The following is a 26,619-nucleotide window of genomic DNA, read 5'->3' on the forward strand; positions in this document are numbered from 1 at the left end:
TGGCCCAAATATTATCTGGATTAGTGATATAAATTTAGAAACCTAATAAATAACGGGTAAAAAGTTCAAATGTAAAATTCCGAAACAAGGAATTGAAAATAAAAAATTGAAATTTGATAGTTTTTCAAACTCCAATCAGCATTAAGAATTAATGAAAATTTAAAGCAGATAATGAATAATTTAATCGGCAAAGAAAAGCTTTTAAAATAATAAAGTAAAAGGGAATAAATTTTCTTAAAATTTTCATTACATTTCCCCAGATTTTACTAATTCTATACAAAAGTATGAGGTTGAATTCAACTGGAATTAATAAACTACCATGTACTTAATAATAATCAGAAATAGATTTAAAAGAATATCCAAGTGTAAAAAACTCTAATGATTCATTGGTCATTCATTTATTTTGTTATTTTTTGTTTAAAAAAAAATCTTCAATGCGACTCTTTTAATCATTAATATTTCGAAAATTTGAAGGTTTTGGCTCTTCTGACTCAAAAAGTTGCCGACATTTGGTCTAGAGGACTCTTGACTCGCAACGACTCCTGGCTATCAGAAAAGGGGTAGGCTTGATAGCGGCACGTTATCCAAACAAACGGGAAAATTGTGCCTAGCCTTTTTTTACAGATTTCATCATATACCTGAGAAACCTGAAAACCATAAAAGGATTAGAAAATAAATAAATATTTAGGGCATAAAGCCGATCCACGTAGGACTCTTCTGACTCAAAAAGTTGCCGACATTTGGTCTAGAGGACTCTTGACTCGCAACGACTCCTGGCTATACTGGACAACTCGTGTCGATTCTTAAAAATTGTTGAAGATCATTGACTACTTTTGACGACCCTTGACTATTCTTGACGACGATTGACTCAACGACTCTTGAATAAGACTAACTTGACGACTTTTCTTCACGTTTTATGACTCTTTATAAGTCTTCATAACTCTTGAAAAATTTGTATGTCTATTGACTACTTTTGACTTGTCTTGACTACTGTTTTCGGCTTTACAACTTTTAACTAGACCTGACAACATTTGACGGCTTCTTACGACTTTATACAAATTTTGAAAACTGTCGGCACTGTTTGACTACTTTTGATCATTAATGGCCCCTTTAGACTGTTTCTGATGACTCTTGAATACTGTTGACTACTTTTAACGATAACCGACGACTTATAACGATTATTGATGACTTTTGATGAATGTTTACGACTCTAAATTATCCCCTGTCTGTTCGTCTTTTAAATGACAGCTGACTATGACTTATAACAGAAGACTATAGAATATTCTTCATGATTCAAGACGACTTTTGAAGACCCCTGACTTAAGATGACTCTAGAGAAACTCTCGACAAATTTTGACTGATCTTGACCACTCTTTATGACTTTATTAAATTCTTGACTTTTAACGACTTCTCGAATATTCCCGATGACTCGAGCCGAATCTTGACAATTTTTGAAGATTATTGACTATCTTTGACGACTCTTGGTTCCTGACCAGTGCTGCATATTTTTTGAAGGTACGTACGATATTGACTGTGAGTTTCTATCAGTGGAAAAAGCTCGAATAGAAACGTCAACAAATACCTAAAAGCTTCTGATCGGCTCAACCATTCTCGTGCTTACGGCAAGCTTTGTGAATATGTCTTTCAGTCATATTAACCTCGTCTCATTACAAACTTGTTTCACTCGACGGCTTCGAAAACGTCTTTCGCTTACGCATTTATGTCACTAACTGTATTCGATCAGTGAATGCAGCTTTGACATTCAATCAGTGTCAGCGAAAGTTACCTTAGTAATATACGATTAATTAGAGTTGAACGGGATGTTATGGCATGAATATAAATTTCTTGGGGATTAAATTTATGGTATTTGATAAAAACAAAAATATGACAAATGCGCTACGAAATTATGAAAAAATACGACAAACTTATGATAAAGATTTGACAGTAAAATGACAAAATATGATAAAACTAGTCATAAGTATGACAAATGGGACCAAAAAAAGACAAAATTAGGACACAAATTTGATAAATGTTATGAAAATATGAACAAATTATGTCAATAGTATGTCGCCATAAAAATGAAAAACCAAATACTATAAAATGATAAAAATAAGAAAAAAAAAATAGACAAATATGACAAATATTTGATCATTAATAGATAATATGATATGATTATTATATAGGATATGATAATATGATAAAAATATGACAAACATCACAAAAATATGACATCAGTATTGCAAAAAATTGACAATACAAAGACAAAAAAATACTTAATTATGACAAAAATCTGACAAAAATGACAAAATTTTTAGTAATTATGACAGAAACATGACATACATTTACAATAAAATGTCAATATACGTCAAATCTTTGTCAAAAATATGACAAAGGTGATAAATATAAGACAAAATAATGACATATATTTGACAATTATGATCAGATAATTCCAAAAAAAATGAAAATAAAAAAAAACAAAACATGACAAAATTATGACAAATGTGGTAAAAATATGACAACAATCTGACAGATTACATATTTGTCATAATTTTATCATTTTGTCATATTTCTACATAGTCGGATTTTTGCCTTTTTATTTTCAATTTTTTGTCATATTTCCATCATAATTTGGTCTTATTTGTCAGTTTTTTGTCATAATTCTATCGTATTTTTCTAACTGTCATATTTTTGTCGTGTTTTGTTATATTACTGACAATTTTATGCCATAATTTTGTATTTTTTTGTTATTTTATCGTCATATTATTGTCATATTTTTACCGCATTTATCATAGATATGTGATATTTTTGTTATATTTGTCAAAATTTTGTCAATGTTTTCTACCACATTTGCCATATTTTTGTCATCATGTTTTCAAATTTGTCTTATTTTCAAAAAAATGTTATATTTTCATCATATTTGTCATATTTTTTACATAGTTCTGAGGATTTTTTTTTATTTAATTGAAAATTTTTGTCAGATTTTCGATTTTTTTCTATCATACTTTTACTGTTTTTATCACATTTGTCATAATTTGGTCATGTTTTGTCATTTTATTGCCAATTTTTTTGTCATATGTGTCATAATTTTGTCATATTTTTGTCGTAATTTTGTCATAGTTTTGTCCCCCGCATATAAGTCGCGAATGACAATCGCGAGATGTTAAAACGGCTATAATCGAAACAAAAAAAAAACACTGAATTTTTGCAGCCATGTTCTTCACCACTCTTTATGATCATTGACAACTTTTGCTGGCTATTGACATTTGACGACTTTCGTCTACTGTTTTCAACTTTTGACGACCCTTGACGACTCTTGACCATGACTAGGGTAAATGATTTGAGCGGAACTAGTCGAAATCTGATCTTGAGCGGAACCATTTACTTTTCCTAAGATCTAGGCAATGATTATTAATGAATCTTATCTAAATGTTGAAATAACACTTTTTCAAGATCTTTTCATACAACCTTTATCATTTTTGCTAAAAATTATGAAATGAAATAATGTTATTAGAAGCTTTAAAAACATACGCATTTCTGCTGCTATTTTCACCAATCTAAGCTGACTTTGAACGTCAATTTATGTAACCCTTGGCCGTTATAAACTGATTCTTAGGGGCCGTTCACTAATTACGTAAGCACGATTTTGAAAATTTTCAACCCTCCCTCCCCCCCCTGGTAAGACATAGTAAGATTTTTCAAAACCCCCCCTCCCCCCCTAGTAAGATCTTACGTTTTTTTATTCTTTGAGAAATTGACACGTTTTTTTCAAAAATAGCTTGGAAATATTAAAAATGTTACATACATGCTTCAAAGCAAAGTCCTTTTTAAGTAAAATTAAAAAACTGTATTTAAAAAGCACAATTTTTACAAAACAACAGATGAAATGTTATAAACGATAGAATTGTAGATACCACCACACAATGCAAGGTAGAAGGCCCGTGAGGAACTTAACAATGAAATGTGCTGAAAAGTTCTTCAAATTAAATTTACCCTTCCGCTCATTTTCAACATCTTTTACCTTATTCTAATCTTCAATCCTTCTATTAACTTTCAATTCTTAAAATATTCTTTCTTAGAGAATATAAAATTTCACCGATATAGCCGATAAAATAATTTCAGAAAATAAATTTACGATGATTAACTCATAATTTCAAAAATCATAAAAATCTTTAAAAAACTATCATTCTATACTACTTCAATTGGGGCAAGAATGTTTAACGACAATCACGTTGTCAACTAACCTAAAAGCTCAAACTCATTCAGCGGTAAGCGATAAAGTTTTAGGATTTTTTTGGTAAATCGTTTGTTTTATTTAGAGTGCCTATTACAGAAAAAACTGTTTAGAAATTCATTATTTAAAGCGCCTTATATTGATTCTGGTTGAAGTCATTTTCGAAACATGATGGATTCAAATCGTGGTGTAACAACGAGCCATTTTCCTTTTTGTTTCGAAAAGCGACGATCTTTTTTAATAATGTGATTTAGTGTTTTTGATGGCATGTTGGTTTGAATTGGTTCTCTATAAGGTTATAGAACCTGCGATTTTTTTTATTAATTCAAAGACATTAAAAGATAAATCACATTGCATAAAAAATAACCAACAAATAGGTAGAAAGTAAAAAATACCTGAGTAATATGGTTTGGTGGCTGTGTTTAAATTTAAATGTAACATTTCTTACGTAAGATTTTTGGAAACCCCCCCTACCCCCCTAGTAAGAGATCGTAAGCAAATGTGAAACCCCCCCTCCCCCCCTATGTGCTTACGTAATTAGTGAACAGCCCCTTAATGACTAAAATGGTAGAAAAACTCATCAAAAAGCATTATTTGGGTTTTTGTAAAAAGTTTTCCATTAAAATATCAATTTATCGCGTGGTTTCTAAAAGTAAAATATGATCTTGAGTAGAACCATCTTCGATCTTGAGCGGAACTACTAGCTTCCAAAATAAACCGCTAGGTGCGCTGCCTTATGCCTTATGCCTCTCACGGGGTTTTTACCCCTTAATATATGCAGCATCTTTTATATATCAACTTTAGGGACAGAACAGATGTAAAATTAATTTCGAATAGAACCAAACGTAACAGCGTACCAAACCAGGCACACAAAAATTGATTCTTTCAGAGGGACGACGGGAAAGAGAAGGAAGGCTTTCTACATATTTTTTGTCATAGTTCGAGAACTAATTAAAAATAACAATTTAATAAATAAACAATAATATTTAACGATTCACTTAGTAACCTATCCGATTCCCTAGTGTTTGATGTCACTCTTGAGCTCGAACTCATGGAAATCGGTTTGAAAATAATTGTTTTATCAATTCAGCTAAATACTTAATGTATCCATATTTTTTTAATATAAATAAAATTTTATCGTGGTCCATATGAAACTGGAACTTATTATTACCTATATTCTTTGAAAGAGTTGTTTAGAGCAAGGTTGCCAAAATCTCAAAAAAATCTGTAGTTTTACTGAATTTTAAGCCAATTTTTATCACAGAATATGTGAGAAAAATCAATAAATTTCAAGATATTCAAAAATTTCACAGAATTTTATATTTTGAATGGATTTCCAATATTATTATTTTTTTGTTCAATATGAAATTCCGGTTTCCTATTAAGAATTAGAAAAGTATGATGAGATTTTCAATGTAAACTGATTTTTCCCAAATAAAATATAAAAAAGACCCAATTTATCATGAATTTTCAATGAAATTCATGGAATTAGCATCACAGAGTATTCGGATAAAATCACAAAAAAAACAGATCTTTTACTCAAAAACACCTTGATTAAGAGAAATGTACAGTTGTTTTTTGCATAATCTATAATTTACGACATTCACTTTTGTATTACTGACTTTGTCTTAACCTTCAAAAGTTGTTCGAGGCAATATGACCCTAAACGCGCACATTCAAAAAGTCATTTAAATATACTTACGAATTGAATTTTTGAGATAAAAAAAACTAAAATTTGAGTTTAGAGAATCGATTCTTTCGAAATAAGATACAGTGAATCAAAGTGAAAATTGTATATCTTTTTTGAATTATGAAAAAAATTAGAACGGATATTTTAATAACAACTTTGGAAGGCTAAGTTTTTGTTATTTACGTGAAAACATTAATTTTTGAACTTTAAAGATGAAATTTAGTTGTAGTTTTCACAGCTACACAAAGATTAGGAATGGGAGCTATTAAAGAAATCTTTCAGTACAAAATGGTTCCGCTCAAGATCATATTTTAGTTCCGCTCAAGATCAGCGTGGTTCCGCTCAAGATCAGAATTCTTACTTCAGTAAAACAGCTCTTGAGTTATTAGGATTTACACTAAAATATTCTAAAAATCATCATTAGAAAGCAGAAACCAAGATCTATCAAGAAGTTGATTTTTGACGACTTTCAATTTGTCTGATTTTTTATTCTAATACCCTTGAACCGTGACGTCTTTTGACTCATTATTCTTGACGATTATCAGCTCTTGCCAACTCCAGACTTTAAACGTTTCTAGACTACTTTTAAAATTGCGGAGCCCTTAACAACTCTTGAAGATCTTAGATTTAGCAAACTTTAGATAACTTCTGACGATACTTGACGACTCAGAACGAATCTTGGCTTTTGAAAATTTTTGAAGATTTTTGAAGATTCTTGAAGATTCTTATGAATGGCTTATAAATGTCCTAGCAAGACCAGAGGTCGGCAACATGCGGTTCGCGTGTCATATGTTGCTACATAGCCCAAAAAATTATAAAAAATTGAATAAAAAAGTGAAATATGATGAAAACACCATATTCTACAAAAATCCAAAAAGAAAAGTTAAAGAAAGTACTGTGGGAAAAAATGACCAGGTATTAAGTAAAAAAGATCTTTAGAAGCATCGTGTTGAAAATTACTTACCTATAACCATGAAAAGCTATCATACTCAAATCCTCAAATATTTTGAAATTTTTACTCAAAGCCCAATTTAGAATTTATGGAACTTTTAACAGCTTTTTGAAAAAATCGGAAAATTCTAAAGTGATGTCAACTCGTGTTTAATCTCTGTATCTTGTTTTTTTTTGTAATGTTGGTTTAATTTTGTTTGAGAATTAAAGTTCCACTGGATCACTTAAAAGTACAGCTCACGATCTTTTGATATTTTTTAAAGTTCCAAAAACATTATTTAAATTTAATTTCTTGATCAAAATATCTCGAAGTTTAGAATTGTATCACATAATGTTATCCTTTATTATTTATTTATAATGAAAAAAAATATATTGAAAACGTTTTACATGTGTCCTATATATGCTATACTTTCTGATGAAAATTTTAATTTTTAAACTAAAATTTACTGTGAATCAGAGTTGAGTGCTGAATATGATTGTTTTTTGTTTTAATTTAGTTTGAAACTTCGATTTCCAATACTGGTTTGGCTTATAAAAAATAAATATTATGAATTTCAATTGGGAATATAACTTTTGAATTACGCTACAGCATTTCTTTTAAAACATGTCTGAAGATCTTGTCCTTTACGTATATTGTGAATACTGGGATTTCATTGAACTCGAAATATGAATTCTTACGTAGAATTAGTTCCTTTTCCAATTCATTGGATTGGCACTTTATTTGTATTTTGTTATTGAGTATGTTCTTTTTTCCAAATGATAAATTATAAATTCATTCAGTTATTCTAGTTTTGGTACTAGATTGAAGATTTCCCAGATGCTAATCCAGATGTTTTCTAACAGATGTGTCCTTTTTTCTAGGTGTAAAACTCCTAAGATTATGCAAAATCAATACACTTGCCATAAGTAAGTTGAAACTGTGGAGAGCTGCAAATTTTGTGCGATCCAGAAGATAACGAGAAGCATAATAATGGCTTCATTTTCAGAGATTTTCCTGAATAAAAATCAAAGCACGAATCGTAGATAAATTTGCCAAGATTGTTTCGCTTTAAGACTTTCAAAGCTGCAGGCAAAGAATTTTCTGCCTCTCAAGAGTTTGAGTTAATCCCAACCTAAGTTTAAAATGCTGAAAAAAAAAATCTTGAATTTATCATTCAAAGTTACAAATGGTTTTTACTGATTAAAATAAGGACTTGTTTTAAATATTTTTACCAAAACCAATTTCTTTGCAGATTTTAAAATTATTTACGTCTACATTTGTGTGTGTTCCAGTTGTTGGCTCATGTAAGTTTCGATAGTTTTTTTTTTCCTTTCTGCTCGTTGACACCTGCACACAAACCATCTGACGTATGAAACATCCTTCGAAGTACACGTTTTTCCAATCTATCATGCAAGCTTCGAAGTTGGGAAAAAGCTGCATTATTTATTTGTGCCCGATGTGTGATGGCGCACATGTAACAACTCTTGTTCAACCAACTTAGATTTGCGAACATCAGCATCCTGAGGAGCAAACGAGTAGAGCCTCCAAGGGCTGGCTGGTTGTGTTTGGCAAATAAAAAGTTTCGTTTCAATCGTATTCGCTTCTTTCCATTCTTTTTACGTCTCCACACAAGGGGAACCAAAGGAAATGGTCATGGAACATTGTTTCCCTAAGTGGCAAGGATACAAGAAAGGAATGGAAAACTCTTTTCAACCGGGATTCTGGAAAATCGGATTGGGATTTGTTTTGCAACTCTGTGAACATGCAAAATAACAACAACAGACATCCGACAATCGACAATCGACAACCGAACGATAGTGATGATACGTGAGATAGCACCCGATGCAGATGGTTTATGAATTTCAAAAAGACTTCGGAATCATTTATCAAATAAAAATTTCAACAATCCAAAAACTTGTACAAAAATATGACAGTTTAAAAATTTATTTTGAATAATTTTGAATATTGAATTATGCAATTTTAATTCCTTCTGAAAAATGAATCTAGCGTTGAAATGTACTTCCTTCAAATCGGATTATGTGCCGACAAAAGTGGGCTTCAGCGGAATCGATGCAAAACCGATGCTGTTTGATTGAACTTCGTTGATCTGAGTACCTCATCTGAGTACTTCTAGACTTCTAGGTACCAAAATTTTGTGCTTTAGTTTGTTTTTCATTTTTCCTGTGAAAAATTTGTTCACATTGGCATTGTCAACTAAATATACAGCATATTTGAGTTTTGAAATTGTACTGATACTGACTTTTTTCTATTTCAGATTCAATTTGAAACGGTAAGTCAAACAAATCGAAAATGTTATGCAAAAGTGGCTCCAGAGATGAAATTTAACTTGAAAAGACTACACACAACAAAACAGCGAAGTTTTTCTGTTTCATCCAAAAATATCGACATATTTGGGAACTTCTACAGAAGAGTGAGAATCGATTTGAAATATGCAAACATGTGTCCAAGATATTGATTTTCATGGGTATATTTAAAAAGTGGCTCCATAGAGATTTTTTCTCAAATCGGTTGTTTTCCAAACCATTCATATAGGAATTGCATGTAACTTTGGCACATGAGTGTTTTCAAAAAAAGGGAAGCCAAAAAATATAAAATTTTAAAATGTTAAAAGTTTCCTCATAAAAGAAGCTATTTGGCACTCAGTGTCTTTTACATTTGAAGCGAGCATCTTTTTTTTTCTCTCGAGGGATTTCATTTGTTATTATGGCTTATTCACCCCGAATAGCATCTTTTACCAATATTGAATATGCACTAGATTTTTTTTACAAAAGAGTTAGCATTTTGATCTCTTGCCTCTCACGACCTCAATACATTCCTTAAATTAGTTTCGAATGCTTTTGACGATGCTCGTTTGCACTATTTCCATAAATGACGTTCCAAACCTATGTCAGCGCCAGTTTTTGACATATTCGGTTCCTCATCTTGAAGCTGAGCGTTTTTCCTACAAGATGGATTACATGAGATGTATTTATAGGTGTAGACCTATGAGTATGGCAGGCAAGTATTCTTGACCCTAGAGCCCCAAAAGCGAAAAATCTACTTTTTACAGATGACAATGATCGATTTGGCGGAATTCGCCTAGCTCTAAGGTTGCTGAAGCTGTGAATCCATCTAAACCTTAGTGGCTTCAGTACGTCATGGAAAATCCAGTGTTTAGTCGTTAGAAGCATTGGTCTTTTTACATTCAAAAAAACCCACAAGGGTCCTTCCAAGGGTCCAAGAACACAAGTTGGTATTTTCCGTTGAAAAAACATTCGGATCTCTTTTTGTGAGAAAATTACATTAAATACTACAGATTGTTTTGCAGACTCTCCTCGATTAATACATGGATATTTGAAACTCCTGGCTAAAACCATAATAACTATACGAATTGGACGATATTCGACACCTTATTCGTACGTACTGAAAGAATGCCAGAAAACACATGTTTAGCCCAAACCCATGCGAACTGTTGCTAGCTGCAGCTGATGCTTGCTGATTCTCTCATTGGACAATTCTTTTAAAAACTCCATCTGATTTTTTAGCAATTTGGTTGCACTGCTGATCGCAGAGAGTGAATCAAGGCTGTTTCCTCATGTGAAGGCCACGCCGGAGAACAAATTGAGCAAAATCGTCTTCGAAATCTGCAACATGAAATTTGTTTTTTATCACATCCTTTTTTTTAACCAAACTTCCAGTTACCATTTTTTCGAACTCATTTTACTGGTTGTGCTGAACGTAAAAAATTTTGTATCACAAGTGATTCGCAGTAACCTTATTAACGACTTTAGTTATCATTTCTAATGCGATGTTAAGTTTGTTGGGAGTACTTTCAATGTTATATTTGAACAAAACAGTTCACTGATTTAACTCGATAAATGTGTTAAATTTGATGGGACGCTAAATGTTAAAGATTTTGCTGAAATTTAATTATTTGTGCATCTGAATTTTAACTTGAAAAAGGTATCAAAGGTTATAATATTTACAACTGAGATAAAATTATTGCAATCGAAAACATGATTCTAACAAAAAAATCGTGATAAAAATTGCCTGATGATCCAGAACCTGCAAAAAATTAGTTGTTTTTATGAATACAAGATATCAAGTCCAGAATATGATATTTAAAAACTCAAAATTATATCTAAACTGAATCCAATTAATGATCATAAATGAATACTTTAGTGGTTTTGATCATAATTCTGAATTCAATTCCATAGAGCAATTCTTCACCCATATTTTTTTTATCTCAGATTTTTGTTGACAAATTACGCATTTTCACAAATATTGTTTAAAGTAAATGAATTTCTAAAGTAATTTAAAATTGTCACAAAAATAGCCTCCAAAATATAAATTTATGCAAATGTGGTATTAGTGTTATAATACATAATAGTATTCTCGTAGGTTTTCTGTATTAACTTTGAGTTTTATATTAGAGAATCTGAGAAATTGCAAATTTATATATCTTAAGTTCGAAAAATAGATACCCCAGACAACCAGAAGTCGTATTTTATTTTACAGATTATATCGTATAGAATCTTATTTAAGCTCATTTTCGTATATCTGCACCTACAACGTGCGGCCCATGCATATTCTTTATCGTATTTAAATACATTGCATGATTTTATTACTACAAGACAATCTAAATCAAGAATATTTGTGCTACTGTATCTTTATAGCCTCCAAAATGATACGTATATACTGGTTTTACTGCATGATATACGATATGTTTACACGTATATTTGCACGTATATTTGTGTTGCAAATTCAAAATACCCACCAGATGGTTGTCTGGGACCTACAAGAAATCACTTAAATGTTCTGTGATTCTAAAGGTGCGAAAATGTGTCAAATTACGTCAACTTTCCTATCCACTTTTCAAAATTTTTCTACTATGACTGAAACAATCTTGGTGGTTCATTTCTCGGAAAATACGGTTTTTACACCACAATTTAACAATTTCGCGTGGTCATTTTCTTGTGCGCAACTTACAGCTTTTTACTCCAGCATCCTTAGGCACTAAGTGAAATTTTTTGGGCATTTTATAGGTTGTCTATAGTCTTTTGTCATGATGTCATGATGTCATGATGTTTTCAAATAAAGAAACGATTCTCCTAATACTCAATGACGTCTTGTAATGGCGTAAAACCTTTGAGTTTAAATAAATATAAGGAAAAAAACATTTTTCATTTTTCATGCAAAGCAAGGATGTATGAATTTTATCAAAATCACTTTTATTTTCATTTCTATGAGCTATACAGGAAACGACTGCAAATTCGCCGATTTGGGCCGTTTATTTTCGCTAGTGTTGCTCGTTATTAAAAGGGTTAGTAAGCATTACAAAAAAGATAACTTTATAAGATTATATAAATCTTGATATGGATACGATCACTTTCTTTTAAAACTTTTGAAGTTTGAATTGTAGCTGTAGTAGAGTTTACTGAACTTAAATCAGAAAATGACTCGATAAGTGAAATTAAATTTCCAACCTAAGAATTTCAGATATTTTTTATTTTATTTTTGATCTAAAATTTGATTTTGTTGTTTAAGTCCAACCCTGATCATTTTTATTTCTCTTGGTTTATATCCAAATGGTTTGTATACAATGAAATGATCGAATAAAGAAAGTTCAAGCATTTAAGCTAAATTTGAAATATGCAGACGGAAACTATGAAAACAACATAGGGGAAAGTCGGGTAAGCGTACATCCTAAGGAAGAATCGGATTAGAGAATTTTTCATCGCATTTTTCGAGCAGATGGGCAGTTTAGGTTGTTTGCTATTGCATTAACCACCAATTTCCTTCATCAAGGCTGTTTTGATAGTAATTTTAAACAAGCTTGCAAATTACATTTTTCAAAAATGATCGGGTGAACCGGGCATTGCGTAGAAAAGGTACTTTTTCCGGAAAAGTACATATTTTTGTGAGTTCAGTATTTGAGAACGCTTACAAACAAAAGTGGAACCAACTCATTCGAGAACCAACAGGAGCGAAACAGTGTGGTTTTCGGAATTCCGAGACATCAGGAGGATCAAACCGATGAAAAAATTTAAATACCTGGAGAAACTTGCGTGTAAATCTCGTTCAGAGTAGCTGGAAGCGAGATTACACTGAAGAAGTTATGATTGCAGTCAAATATGAAGATATTTTTATCAGAACAAGAATCGTTATTTATGATATTTCCGGCAGTTTCAATTGGACACACTTTGGCTGTATGTACCACTGTTTATCTGTACCAAAATATAAATGTATGGTTCAAATGGTTTGATGATTCTGAAGCCAACCTGAAGAAAATTCATACAAGATTATTGATTGAGATTCAAGATATGCTTCTCAGCTATTATTGTATTCTGAATCTTTAACACTAGAAGGACCGGCAAATTGAATATACCTATTCGGACCGTGACCAGTCAAAATGACTGGTAAAGGGGAAATTTTTTATATCAAAATATTTTTTACTTTTTTCTTCTGAAATTATTTTTTTTTAATTTATTATTTATTCAATAACATTTTCGATAAAAAATGGAAATGTTTTTTCACCATGGGTGCACGGAATCACCTCATTTTGGCATAGTTGACGAATGCGTGTATGTCATAAATTGAATATTTCGAATAATTATCAAAAAATTAAAACACATTATCAATCTTATTATAAAACCAAGTTAGATGGTTATGCCATGGGTGCATGGTTTCACTTCAGTTTTGTTTTAGTTGATATTTTCTAGCATCCATCGCTCTGGAATTTTTCAACACGTTGCCTATAAATTATATCTGATATTGTAGGTTTTAAAACGTATTTTTTTTCTATAAGTAGAGCAATTTACCATGGGTGCACGGATTCACCGCCATTCATCCAAAATCAATTTTTTTGCATGCTAAAGATAAAACATAAAAACTTTAATAGATTTGAATGAAAATTTGTGTTATATTTATGGTTTTTCACTATGGGTGCACGGATTCACTGCGTTTTAATCAAATATTGGACTTTTTGACAATTTTTAAAAAGCATTTTTACAAATCTTAACTAAACCAAAATCGAAACCATGGCCCTCATGTTGAGACAGAATGATTTAAATAACGATTTTTATTTTAAGTTCCGTTTTTTATATATCAATAAGATCGTGAAATAAGAAATTTATTTATTTATTATTAAAAAACAGGTTTTTGCAATCGTATATTTATCTGATAAGGTCTGATCAACATCCAAGAAATTGGAAAATGGTTACCATGGACCGAGTGAATTTTTGAAATTATATGCATCAAGTTATGTCGTGCGACGGAAAACAGTGAAATAAAAATAATGAATAAACATTGTCAAATGTACACGTTGATTTGTTTTTCGATTCACCAATATTGCATTTCAAATACCTATCATATCTAACTCAAAAATATTTTGTGTTTTGAAGCAAGTTGAAAACTATTTATTTCTACATATATAATTTTCAACGGCGAATATACAGCTAATCCGTGCACCCATGTTGAAATACCTTAGCACCGATGTGGTCTATCAGATAGGCTGGCACGAGTATGGTCTAGGTATGCCAGACGTACTGGGTTCGATTCCCCGTATCGGCAAGAAAACACTTGGATTCAAACCCCAAAAGTTGCCGACACGTAAGATGTGTTTCCTCTTATAATAAGAATGTTCAATAAGAATGTTTAATCAGTTGCCAGCTGGCCAGGTATATACACGGGTGCCGGAATACCTGTAAGTGAACTTGCATTGGAAATTTGTCGAACCTAATAATCTAAGAATGCATGTGAATACATACTTGGGCAGAAACTGCGGTGAATCCGTGCACCCATGGTGGATGACCATCATATAAAAAATATTCCGTGTACCCATGTTGAAATATCATTTAAATTATTCAGTTTCATGGCTGATGTCTTCAAATTTGAATAAAAAAGTACACAATTCATAATTATTTTACTCATACTAGTTTAGTATAAAACATATTTATCACCTAAAACTACTCGATTACTCGTATTAAATCTAACATAACTTGTACAAATCTTGATGAAATTCCGCCAAATTTTGACAGAAAGTTTGATTATAGTTGAGTAACAAAAATGACCAAAAAAATTGGGAGTAATCCGAGAACTTTTTCTATAAATCTTCATGACTTCGCATCGAAAATCAATAATTTCATAACGAATGACACACTTCTGCCCACAATAAATAAACTAGGGCTCATTGACTTGAATGTAGCTTGCAAATGAAACCAAAAGCAAGCGAAAATTTTCTATCTTGTTTGAGTTATAGGGTTGTGAATTTTACCAGTCATTTTGACTGGTCACGGTCCGAGTGTCCATGGCGAAATTTTTCTCGCTTATTAAAAGAGCTAGTGGAATAAAAAATACACACTTTTGTAGAGATTCAAAATTCATGAAAAGTCGTATTTTTTACGAATTTTTAAAGCGTAGTGTTCAAAAGATATTCAACAAACAAAGTGCCCAACCAGTCATTTTGACTGGTGCGGTCTTTCTAGTGTTAAAAACACATAATTTTATTTCTTAGTTTTGAAAAGTGAGAAATTTGTTATGGATTAGTTGAGGAGTCTTTAAATAATCTATTGCATTTGGAATTTTTTTAGGAGCCACAAATCTGTTAAACATCGTACTCAATGATTAAAATAGACTTATATATTCGTCTTATGAGATAAGACTGATAACAACCAGCCAACCATTCCACTCATCTGGTTCCTGATTTTTCATATCTACAACTTAATGGATTCGTCATCTAATGATACTCACTTTGGGGTGTTGTGCGTTAGCCTAATATCCAATTAGGGTGACTCTTGATATTTTTGCTTTATCGTTTCGATTACCAATATATTAAAGAAAATTTAATTAGTTTGGAAATTGATCATGTTGGTTGATTTGTTTTTTTTTTATCAATTATTGGACTGAGCCCAATAATTGAGCTTGATACACAAAAGAGCAACTTCGTTCGACTCCAATAATCGCGGAACCCTGAAGTAAAACTCCAGTCAGACATCTGAACAAACATTGCGATACTGATTTTTGGAAGGGTGAGCAGCAACTTTTTCCAAAGGTGTGGAGTGGCCTCGTTTCCGGATATCTCAGATCGGGGCGTTGAATCTGTTGACGCTGCCTCTTCTTGTCAGCTGAACTGGGTTGTGGTACATTTTGCGGACAGACTGAGAAATTTCTAGACAGACAACACTCGTCCGTCGTTGTGATGAAGATGACGAGGGCAAAAAGGTAGACCTGTCGTCGTCATCATCGTAGCGTAGACAACGTGCATGTCCTCGCAAGAAGATGTAGCAAGTGCTTGTTTTCTCCTCTAACGATGACAATGTTTTGAATAACGTAGGATGAACAACAGCAACAACAATGAAAAGACGACAACGAATTACCCACATTCATTCAGGGCGATCATCCAGTCCCGGAAAATATCCTCGGGCTGGATAAGACCAAACATTTCGCCTGATGATATTCTTAGGTTTATGTTTCACCATATGGTGGGGGAAGAAAGGTAGAATGTTGCCCGATATCAGTTATCGTGGCCCATATCTCAGTTGGTGCTTTTGTGTGATGCGGCCATCTATTCGCAAGGCGGGAGGCAATTTATGAAAATTTGATCCCTTGTTGATACCAATCGGGATGAAAAATGGTTTACGGGGAGTTTGAGGTTATGTACACAAACGACGCCAGCCAGATGGTTTGGGATCGCAGAAAAACGCTGTTTGAGCAACGTGTCATAGTAAAATCTGGAGCAACGGGAACATGTCCTTTGAAAATTGACGATTTTATTCTAATGTCTCATAGGATTCAACTTTTCTATTACACAAATTCTGTAGTGCCAAATTGATAAGAGATTTCTGTAGAAAATAGAATCAAACAGAATCTCAAAAAACTTTCTAAGCTAAAATGTTCATCGAATCTCTCGCTCTAAAAGTTTCCCAAGTAAATACAGATCTTCAAATATATCCTCAAAGTAACATCGTTTTGTCAACTTCTTGTGATCCATTTCCAATCAAACAGAAAATGAGTTTCAAACATAGTCGTTATTTAGCGTTGGGCATTTTCAGGCAAAATCGAACGATTTGTATGCAGCTGGGCCAACCAAAATCACCCAACACAATTTATCGATCCGAATGTTGCTCGTTTTCCATTAGGTGATTTCTTAAAGCTAGAAGAAGGAAAAAATCATGTAGGTATCGGGCGACACGCTTCAGGTTTGGCTTCAAACATTTGGAACTTTTCCCCACATCAACGAATGACAAGAAAAATTTTCCGGTCACAGAAGATTGACCTAGAAGGGGATGAACCTAGATTAAGTTTTAAAAATGTCGTTAAACGTAAACAATTAATTTATGCCATCATCAAGAATCCTTCATCACAATTTGGTAAGAAACAATGGAAGTGTTTATTTTAATGTTGATAAACATGACTTGTGAATTCTGTCACTAGGAATGAATTGTTCAGGGATTTATTTACTTATCTGAGGGAATTGAAAACTTCTTCGTCCCGTGTACGAGTAGTTAATGGAATTATAAATCAAGCGTTTGGTTTCTCGAAGATCTCCGGAAACTTTTATGTTACAGGATTGAATTTCGATTGAAATATTGATCAAATCATTATAATTTTTTTATGCCATAGCTTGATTTTGAAAACCGTTTAGGAAAGATCTGTTTGAGTGACATTGAAGACTTTATACGGTACAAGTTCTTAAGTCAGGTTTAAGAATTTTGAATCACTCGAAAAAGTTATCTCAAATCAGAGGTAATTTTGCTCCAATTTCGAATACTTGATGCATGTGTTTGTAAATTTAAGCTTTAAAAATGCGATTCTCTTTTGTGATTTTCAAGAAAGAACAAGAACCTTAAATGAAAATTAAAATTCAAAAATTCTGATTCTATTACTACAAAAATTTTTTGGCAATAAAAATTCAAGTGACAAATAGAGATATTAATCTTAGATGTAGGATATTCACACCAAGTCAAGAACGAAGTGGAATTTCATTTAGGCATTTTAAAATTTTCAAATTATCAACGGTTTTTCAATAAAAAAAAAAAGCTGAAATCATCAAGATATTTGCTATTTTTTTCGCTTTAGTGAAAGTTATATTTCAAAAATGAAAAACAAAATAGAATTGGAAATAATGGAAAACCAATTTTTTTGAACAAGTTTTGCAAAAATAATCATAAATAAAGATTTTCTGAATTTTGAATCTTAGATTTGAACCTAAATTCAAAATTGCGCTTTGAGTCTGTATTCAAATTTCTTAACGATTTCTGTATGTACATGTACATTCTGTATGTTCTGTAAAGTACGAAAATACGATTTCCGAATCTTATTCTAGATCAGAACTTTATAAGCCAAGTTTTAGAGCCTTCGTTCATGAATCTTTATTTAAATTCTGTAGTTCAGGTTTCATCTAAATTCACTATTAAAACTATTTATTTTTAATCTGTATTGTGAACCAGAATTGAAATGTGAATTGACAAAGATCTGAATCTGGCTTCTTAATTCTGGATTGCATTTTGGAGCTTTTAATTTTAGAATTTTGTGTAAGAATTAAGTTTAAGAACTTCGAATTTGAATATAAAACAAAAGTTTTCTTTTTTTCATATTCGCAGAACTTTTTTCAAAATATTGACAAATGATCTCGAAAAACATGATTAAAATTTGATATGAAATTCAAAAACCAAATTGGAACCAAAATTTGAAAGCAGCTTTTCATTTCTAATTTCTTATGAATAACCGAACTGAAAATCAAGAATCTGGGATGTGATACAAAATCAGGAATACGAAAATAGGAATACAATTTTGGTTATGGTAATTATGGAATCAGAACCTCCGAAATGAGTTTAAACTAATTTAATCCAATATTCAGTCCTGATTTTCTATGAAGAAGTGAGAAAATTTTGAAAAAGTGTGACAGAATTCTGAACTTGGAACGGGTTTTTGAGGTTTTGGCATTAGTTTAGAGTCTATAATGTTACTCTTGATTAACCTTAAACTATTATCGTAATTCGGTTCTCAATTTAAAATTTTGAGTGTAGAGTAGAATACCTCGCTTGCATTTTTGGATCCTCATGAAGGAGTTTAAACCCCCCGTCATCCCTACGACCATGCTCTCAAGTTAAATAGCACATATTTGAATTGGAATTCCCATTTTTACACATTTTGATAAGTTCTGTGTGGTGGTTTGTCAACGAAATTCGATTCAAGATGGCGTCGGAAAGAAAAAAAAATCGACTTCTACTCGTTTAGCCCTTTCACCCAACACTCATATAGTGGTGATTTAATGCGACTTTCTGTCATTTACAGCATTTAAAGTTGAGCGGATGCCACCATCTTGGATTTTGAGATGGCCAGGGTTGGTCGGCTCTACTCAAACAACAAAGAGCCGGGAGAAAACAACACTGTTTTCAGTTCGGCTTCCGAGTGTAATCCTTTTTCGCTGATCGTGCTCCACTCGTTACCCGAGTTTACACGAGCTGTAAGTGACTCGGACGGCAAGTGTGAGAGCATTTGCATCTGAGTGGGAGAAAGAGAATTCTAAACAAAAAGCGCCCTGTGATTCAGTCGTACACCTCAGAGTAAAGAAGAAAAAAATATTAAGACTCCCACCACACAACGTAGAAAAAATAGCAACAATTTCTCCCCCGCTACCATGCCTACTGCTGTTAACTGTTTTAATTTTTTTTTTGCAAAAGGTAGCGTTCGAAGAAGAGGTGACAGGTGGTTTCATCAAAAAATTAGGACACCGCGAAGAACAAAACCCAGGATTTTTCAGGACCCCAGTAGATTGGTGGAAATGAAATTCAGCTCTTCTTAGATTGCATAAATTAAGGCGAAATAGCGGTGCAGTATACGCCTTAATTTATGCAGCAGAAGAGATATGAAGTTAGGTGGCATTTAGTTTATACCGAAAAACACCGTTCAAATATCATCTGAACCGAAGATTACCACTGGTTTAAGAGGTTAAACTGTTTTTATTGCAAAATCAATTGCAATTAAGATCAGGACGGCTTCTAGAAAATCAGGACACCGCTGGAAGCTTGTATTCGGAAAGTAGCATCTTTTCTCGTGAACGTACCAAGAATAAACTGAGTTAGCTCTCGAATTCTCCTCAGCACATTGCGCAACAGATTTTTCCGGAGAAGGGAATTCTCTTCATCAGCGGATATGAATGCTCTCGCTCACTTTTATGTGTTGACAATCTCACTCTTCATTTCAGTGCGATTTATCTCTCCCCGCACAGATCTCTATCACTGGACAAGCCGATCTGAGGAGTTTTGCCATCCATGGAGATGGCGTTAGACAAAGAATTCGACTTCAATTCATGGTTTATTTCACGCGTCATTCTCAACCAATCCCTTTTCATTCAAAAAGTCTATCATAATTCACTGTACTAATGATTAAAAACTCAGAAATGAAGAACTCATCCTAAGCGTGTAGTTGGTTGGCTTGCGAGAAAAACGTCAAATTTAATCTTTTTATATGGCTCTCATAAAACCATTATAAATTAGCAATTAGCAATTTCTCTGACCATAAAAATGCTATTAATCATTGAATTGACTAACGCCATGTTTGTTGCAAAATCGAAGGGCACAAAATGACGCCTTGTTGATGGATTCACAATGCAAGTATTTGAAAATATTTTTTCAGGCCTTTTTTTCATCAATTCTATCATGATAGACCATCAGATCCGACGAGGCGTATTTATTTTAAGATACTATAACATTGGTGTTTTGACTGTTAATTTTACCAGATCATATCTCAATAACGCAATTATCATTCATCGACCATTATGGCTGCTGGAAATTTTTTTTAAAAAAACTCCGAGAACTCACAGAATCGAAAAAAAACTAAAATTGCTAACATGTTTAATAATAGCTTTTTAAAAGCTTTGGTGACCAACAATGATTGGTCATGATGATGTTTCTATTGGTCAAAGTCTGCTGTTCCTGATTGTTCACTTTGATTTCGCATTCCGGTGGAAAAAGACGGAAAGGCTTGGAAGCGCAGATTTTCAGACAGCTTCTGCTGATTGTTTACTTTGATTTGGCCTTTCGGTGGAAAAGACGAAATTGGCTTTGGAACCGCAGATTTTTAAGGCTGCTGTTGCTGATTGTTTGTTTTGATTTTGGCCTTCTGTTGAAAAAAAAAATGAAAATTGGCTTAGAAAGCGCAGATTTTCAAGGCCGCTGCTTCTGATTTTGTTATTTTAATTTGAATTGTCTGCTGCTGGTCGTCTGTTTTGAATTTACCTTCTGGTTGGGAATGCTGTTTCTAAGAATATTATCAAACTATTCCGGCTCTGGTGAACAGAGACAGAGTGACAAGAAATGCACAGTTTGAGAAACCTGTTGCTTAGAATGTTTTCGGATTGTTTCGGCTCTGGTAAACAAAAGCAGAACAACAGGTAAAGCACAAATTGGGAAGGCTTTTGTTTAGAATATTTTCGGATCGGATGAAGAATATGCAGAAAATAAATAAAATTTTAAGATTTGTAAAGCTTTTGCAGGGAATCTAATGTAGAATTGAGATGAGGAATATCTTCTTATATATAAAAATGGAGGCATTTTCTTTGTAACAACATCACGTATGAATAGTCGGTCGGAATGAAGTGAAATTTGGTATCCGAGGGTTTTTTGGGTCAGAGATGGTTTGTATAATAGTTTCAACAATCTCACTGTTTATGAAAGGGGGGTCCTGATACAAAGTTATCTCTTCTTCACATCTTATATATAAAAATGGAGGCGTTTTCTTTGTAACAACATCACGTATGAATGGTCGGTCGGAATGAAGTGAAATTTGGTATCCGAGGGTTTTTTGGGTCAGAGATGGTTTGTAAAATAGTTTCAAGAATGTCACCTTTTATAAACAAGTTATCTCTTCTTCACATCTTATATATAAAAATGGAGGCGTTTTCTTTGTAACAACATCACGTATGAATGGTCGGTCGGAATGAAGTGAAATTTGGTATCCGAGGGTTTTTTGGGTCAGAGATGGTTTGTATAATAGTTTCAACAATCTCACTGTTTATGAAAGGGGTGTCCCCATACAAAGTTATCTCTTCTTCACATCTTATATATAAAAATTGAGGCGTTTTCTTTGTAACAACATTACATATGAATGGTCGGTCGGAATGAAGTGAAATTTGGTATCCGAGGGTTTTTTGGGTCAGAGATGGTTTGTATAATAGTTTCAAGAATCTCACTTTTTATGAAAGGAGGGTCCCCATACAAAATTATCTCTTTTCCACATCTTTATATATAAAAATGGAGGCGTTTTCTTTGTAACAATATCACGCATGAATGGTCGGTCGGAATGAAGTGAAATTTTGTAGCTGAGGGTTTTTTTGGGTCAGAGATGGTTTGTATAATAGTTTCAAGGATTTCACTTTTTATGGATGGTGGTCCCAATACAAATTCAACTTTATTTGTTACGATTTCCATAAGAATCTATTCGCGAGCACGATGCAGTTAAGGACGTGTAGATAAAATTAAACATTTATTACGATTTATACTTTAGAAGGTAAAACGAAGTTTACCGGATCAGCAAGTTTGGAATAAAAAATTTTGTATTTTAGAAAAACAAAAATCTGTAGATTAAAGATTCTATTGTGAGTAGAGTTGATAAGGAATATAGAGATGAGATGAAGAATATGCAGAAACTAAATGAAATTGTAGAATGGAGAATAATCATGTGGAATATGGAACAAAAATTAAGGATATATGGTAAATAATATTTTGTTCTAGAGAAAAAAAACAAATGTCGATGCGTGAAAAGTTTTAATAGAGAATATGGGTGAAAAGGAATGTAGGAATGAGATGAAGGATATACAGAAAACAATTCAAATTTTATAAAAAAAATATTCGGCAAAACTGAAGATATATAAATTCAAATAAATGTCTATGAAAACGTTTGTTATTTTTGGCAACATTAGTCAAAACAAAGTTAGTCATCGATCTATTTTTGTGAGTGAAAGACGTGCCTGAGTGAATCTCTGGATAGAGATTCATAAGAATCGTAAAATCACGACATTTTAAAACTCTTAAATGAAAAATGTAATCCAGTAAATTCGAAAATACTTTTTAAAAGAGGACTGTTCCTCACCAAAAATATACAAACAGGAACATTTAAATCAATGATATACCTACGTCTTAATCGTGAAATTTTGAAAGGCTTTCTGAAGAATGATTTTCATTTCATTTGGGGCAAAGTGCGCATATGTGTGTTCCCAAACGCGCCGGCTAACGTTCAATACGTGTTAATAGATTCAAGTGCCCCTGAAAATGTTTGCCAGGTAAAATCACTTCTATTTTACTTCGCAGACAGAGATGCCAATATGCCTGATTTTTCAGGCATTCCCAGATTGTTCGAGGCTCAGCCTGACAACCTGATAAGCCATTGAATTTCCCTGATTTTTTAAAATTTGCCTGATTTTGCCTGATATTGCGAATGTGGCGAGTGGGTAATAAATAGACATTGGATTAGGTACCATAGCTGAAGTAAAAAGTTTACAAAAAATCACACTAATACAGACAAATACACTGACATCGTCTGAACTCGTCGAGCTGATTCGATAGGTACCTATAAAGGTTATTTAAGACCCATAATATTAATGATCTCGCAAATCGACCGATATCTATACCTTTCTGAAAGAAAGGCAAAAAGATGAAAATGTGGCTGAATAAAAGCTAGAAAGATTCCCTGTAATTGTTATTTAAAAACGGGAATTAAAGGGAATCTTTCGATTGCTTTGATTCAGTAGAATTATTCATCCAAGTGGGCTCACAACACATATTAGAGTGAAAATGTGGAGCGATGACCACAAAAATAGGCTTTAAGAGAAATTTCCGTTACTGTATGTAACCAGTAGGTTACAAAATTTAAATTTATTTTTTTTTTTTTGAATCGGCACATTGATTATCGACCATTCACTTCCCCACAATTAAAACAGCAGTTTTGAACACACCTGGGCTACTGGGTGCACTCTGCGAACACGTACAGCATACCAAGCAGCATGGCTGCTCACGTGGGAGCAACTACGCATGGAAGGAGCAAGACGCATGAGCGGGGAAAAGCTGTTGAAAAGCGGGAAAATTTGAATAGGGCTGGATTTCTAAAAGAAAAGCCCAACAATCGATCAGTGGTGCGCCATCGATCATTAGTTGTTTGAACAGGCAAGCGTGTGCATCTTTGTGGAGTGTGAAGTGTACCCACCGTTAGGGACACTTCGGATACTTATGAGTTTTTTTCTGTCGTCGGTTACGATCGTTCGACCGCACACGCCCGGCCTAGGTGGCCCCAGGGATTCACCTACGTCTAACCGTAAAAGACCAGCGTTTTGTCCTCTGGGGTGCGCCCCATAACTATCAAGGAGGACGTCTCGGGTCATAGATTGACTCTAAATATAAAGGAGACCTTACCCTTCTCGGGCTGGCAACTACCGGTACCGTCCGGAGCCAACCGATTTCGCCAACGAAGGAAGTGCCTGTTATCTACACTCCACGCAGCTCGGAATCGCCCTTTTCCGAGCTGTTAAGCCAACAAACCCAGGACTTACCCCGCCATTTTGTGCTGCTGCGTCCAGCCGAGGTCCGCTCACCAGACGAGCTCTGCCTTCACCTGGGCCAATCCTGGTGGCCTGGTGAAGGTCGTCATCACCGGAAACCACGAACAACGAGAGAACCATCGATGGTACGTACCCAGAATAGCCCAAATAAATCTCACACACTACACACCCACACCCAATCAATTGTAACAATAAAAACCCCTTGAGAACAAATCAAGTTTTTTACTAAACAGATAGGAAGTGCCTTGGTAAAGTTAAAGGTTGGTCCGCCCTTTTCCCGCGTAGCCCCTCCAGTTTGCCCAGTAGCGCGCCGACTCTGAGACCCAGGTCAAAGAGTCTCGTGTTACTGAGTTTTGTCGGGTAAACTCATTAGTTTCATGTAACGTAGCCTGAATACACCTGATTTTTATTTCATCAGTTCCATGATTTAAAAAAAAAATGTTGGCAACCCTGTTCACAGATGTAAACATGTATTGCTACGCGCAGTGCTGCCAAATATACTGACATAAAAATTTCTTTTAAAGTGTTATGTTGAAAACTGCACATAAATTTAAACAAATATGAAATCTGCTTACTGCTAAAGGTACATAGCGCGCTTCGCCCTTTCTGGACATGTTTATTTAAAATCGATCAAATAATAGAAAATTTAATTAGTAAATTTTTCCTACTGTTACACAGCTTTCAAACAAGCAGTCAAAACGATATAATAAAATAAATGAATTTTGAAAACAAAAATTTGATATGACATTAAATATCTTTTCAGGGGTACAATTATGGTTGGTGCTTTGTTCACATGAATTGTAATGCAAGAATCAAAGAACATGTTTCATCCAAAGTTATATTTTTTAGAACTTTCAGAACATCTCTGGCGATGTTTGACTGAAAAATTATGTTTTCCCATACTAAAGGGTGATACAGTCAAAATTTGGTTAAGGGAAAACACGTGTAAATCAGTGAAATCGTTTATTTCAAAAATCAAATTAAATTTATTTTTCAAGTTTAATTAGTATAAAATTCAGGAAAAATATTCAGTGCCGTTTCGCTTTTCTAAATCCGAATTGCCGGGCCTTACGCTTAATCCCTGCCATCAGATTTTGTACAGCCACCTTGTCCAACTTTTTCGCCACAGAAAGCCAGTTTGCCTTGAAATGCTGCTCGTCCTTAGCTGTTTTTGGTCTTCTCTAGGTTCCGCTTGACAATAGCCCAGTATTTCTCAATTGGGCGGAGCTCTGGCGTGTTGGGAGGGTTCTTGTCCTTAGGAACCACCTGCACGTTGTTGGCGGCGTACCACTGAATGGCCTTTTTACCGTAATGGCAAGATGCCAAATCCGGCCAAAACAGTACGGAACAACCGTGTTTCTTCAGAAAAGGCAGCAGACGTTTATTCATACACTATTTCACGTAACTTTCTTGGTTGACAGTCCCGGAAGCTATGAAAATGCTGCTTTTCAAGCCACAGGTACAGATGGCTTGCCAAACCAGATATTTCTTCGCGAACTTTGACAGTTTCATGTGCTTGAAAATATCTGCTACCTTTCCCCTTCCTTTTGGCGTATAAAACTCCTGTCCCGGAAGCTGCTTGTAGTCGACTTTGACGTAGGTTTCGTCGTCCATTACCACGCAGTCAAACTTCGTCAGCATCGTCGTGTACAGCCTCTGGATCGCGCTTTGGCCGTCGTATTTTGTTTATCATCGCGATTTGGAGTCACTACCTTCTTGTAAGTCGATAGCCCGGCTCGTTTTTTGGCTCGATGCACGATTGTAGACGACACACTCAGCTTATTTGCGGCATCTCGGAGAGAGAGGATAGGGTTTCGCTTGAAACTACCGGCAACTCTCTTTGTCGTCTCAGCGGCTTCCGGTTTTCGATTTCCTCCCGATCCAGACTTCCTGGCTGTCAACAAACGTTTCCCAAACACTTTAATTTCATTTGTAACGGTTGATTTGGCAACTTTTAGCGATTTTGGTAGCTTTGGGTGCGAGTAGCTCGGATTTTCGCGATGCGCGAGCAAAATTTTTATACGCTGCTCTTCTTCCTTGGACGGCATTTTGACAACTGAAGAGTGAATTCCAAAATCAAATTGGGAGGAACATTCTACACATACACACCTTCAAAATGAGGGGTGTTCAGGTTTTTTAAATGCAAAATTGAGAGAAATACGTTAAGTAGATATTGACCAAATTTTGACCGTATTACCCTTTAATTTCCA

At 33.8% G+C, this 26,619-nt stretch overlaps 1 protein-coding gene across 5 annotated transcripts in view; it reads left to right on the plus strand.

The window, feature by feature from the left end:
* The window catches only part of LOC129754870 (protein tincar), a 473,333-nt gene that overhangs the window by 333,302 nt on the left and 113,412 nt on the right, over positions 1 to 26,619 (plus strand). For 4 of the 5 annotated variants that reach the window (XM_055751112.1, XM_055751117.1, XM_055751114.1 and 1 more), the window contains one exon: positions 9,128 to 9,142. The exons of the other annotated variant lie outside the window; for it this stretch is intronic. The gene's annotated coding sequence lies outside the window, so the exon portion shown is untranslated. The remainder of the gene's footprint in view (positions 1 to 9,127; positions 9,143 to 26,619) is intronic. 5 annotated transcript variants of the gene reach the window in all.

Source organism: Uranotaenia lowii, chromosome 3, assembly GCF_029784155.1.
Source record: "Uranotaenia lowii strain MFRU-FL chromosome 3, ASM2978415v1, whole genome shotgun sequence".
Lineage (NCBI taxonomy): Eukaryota > Metazoa > Arthropoda > Insecta > Diptera > Culicidae > Uranotaenia > Uranotaenia lowii.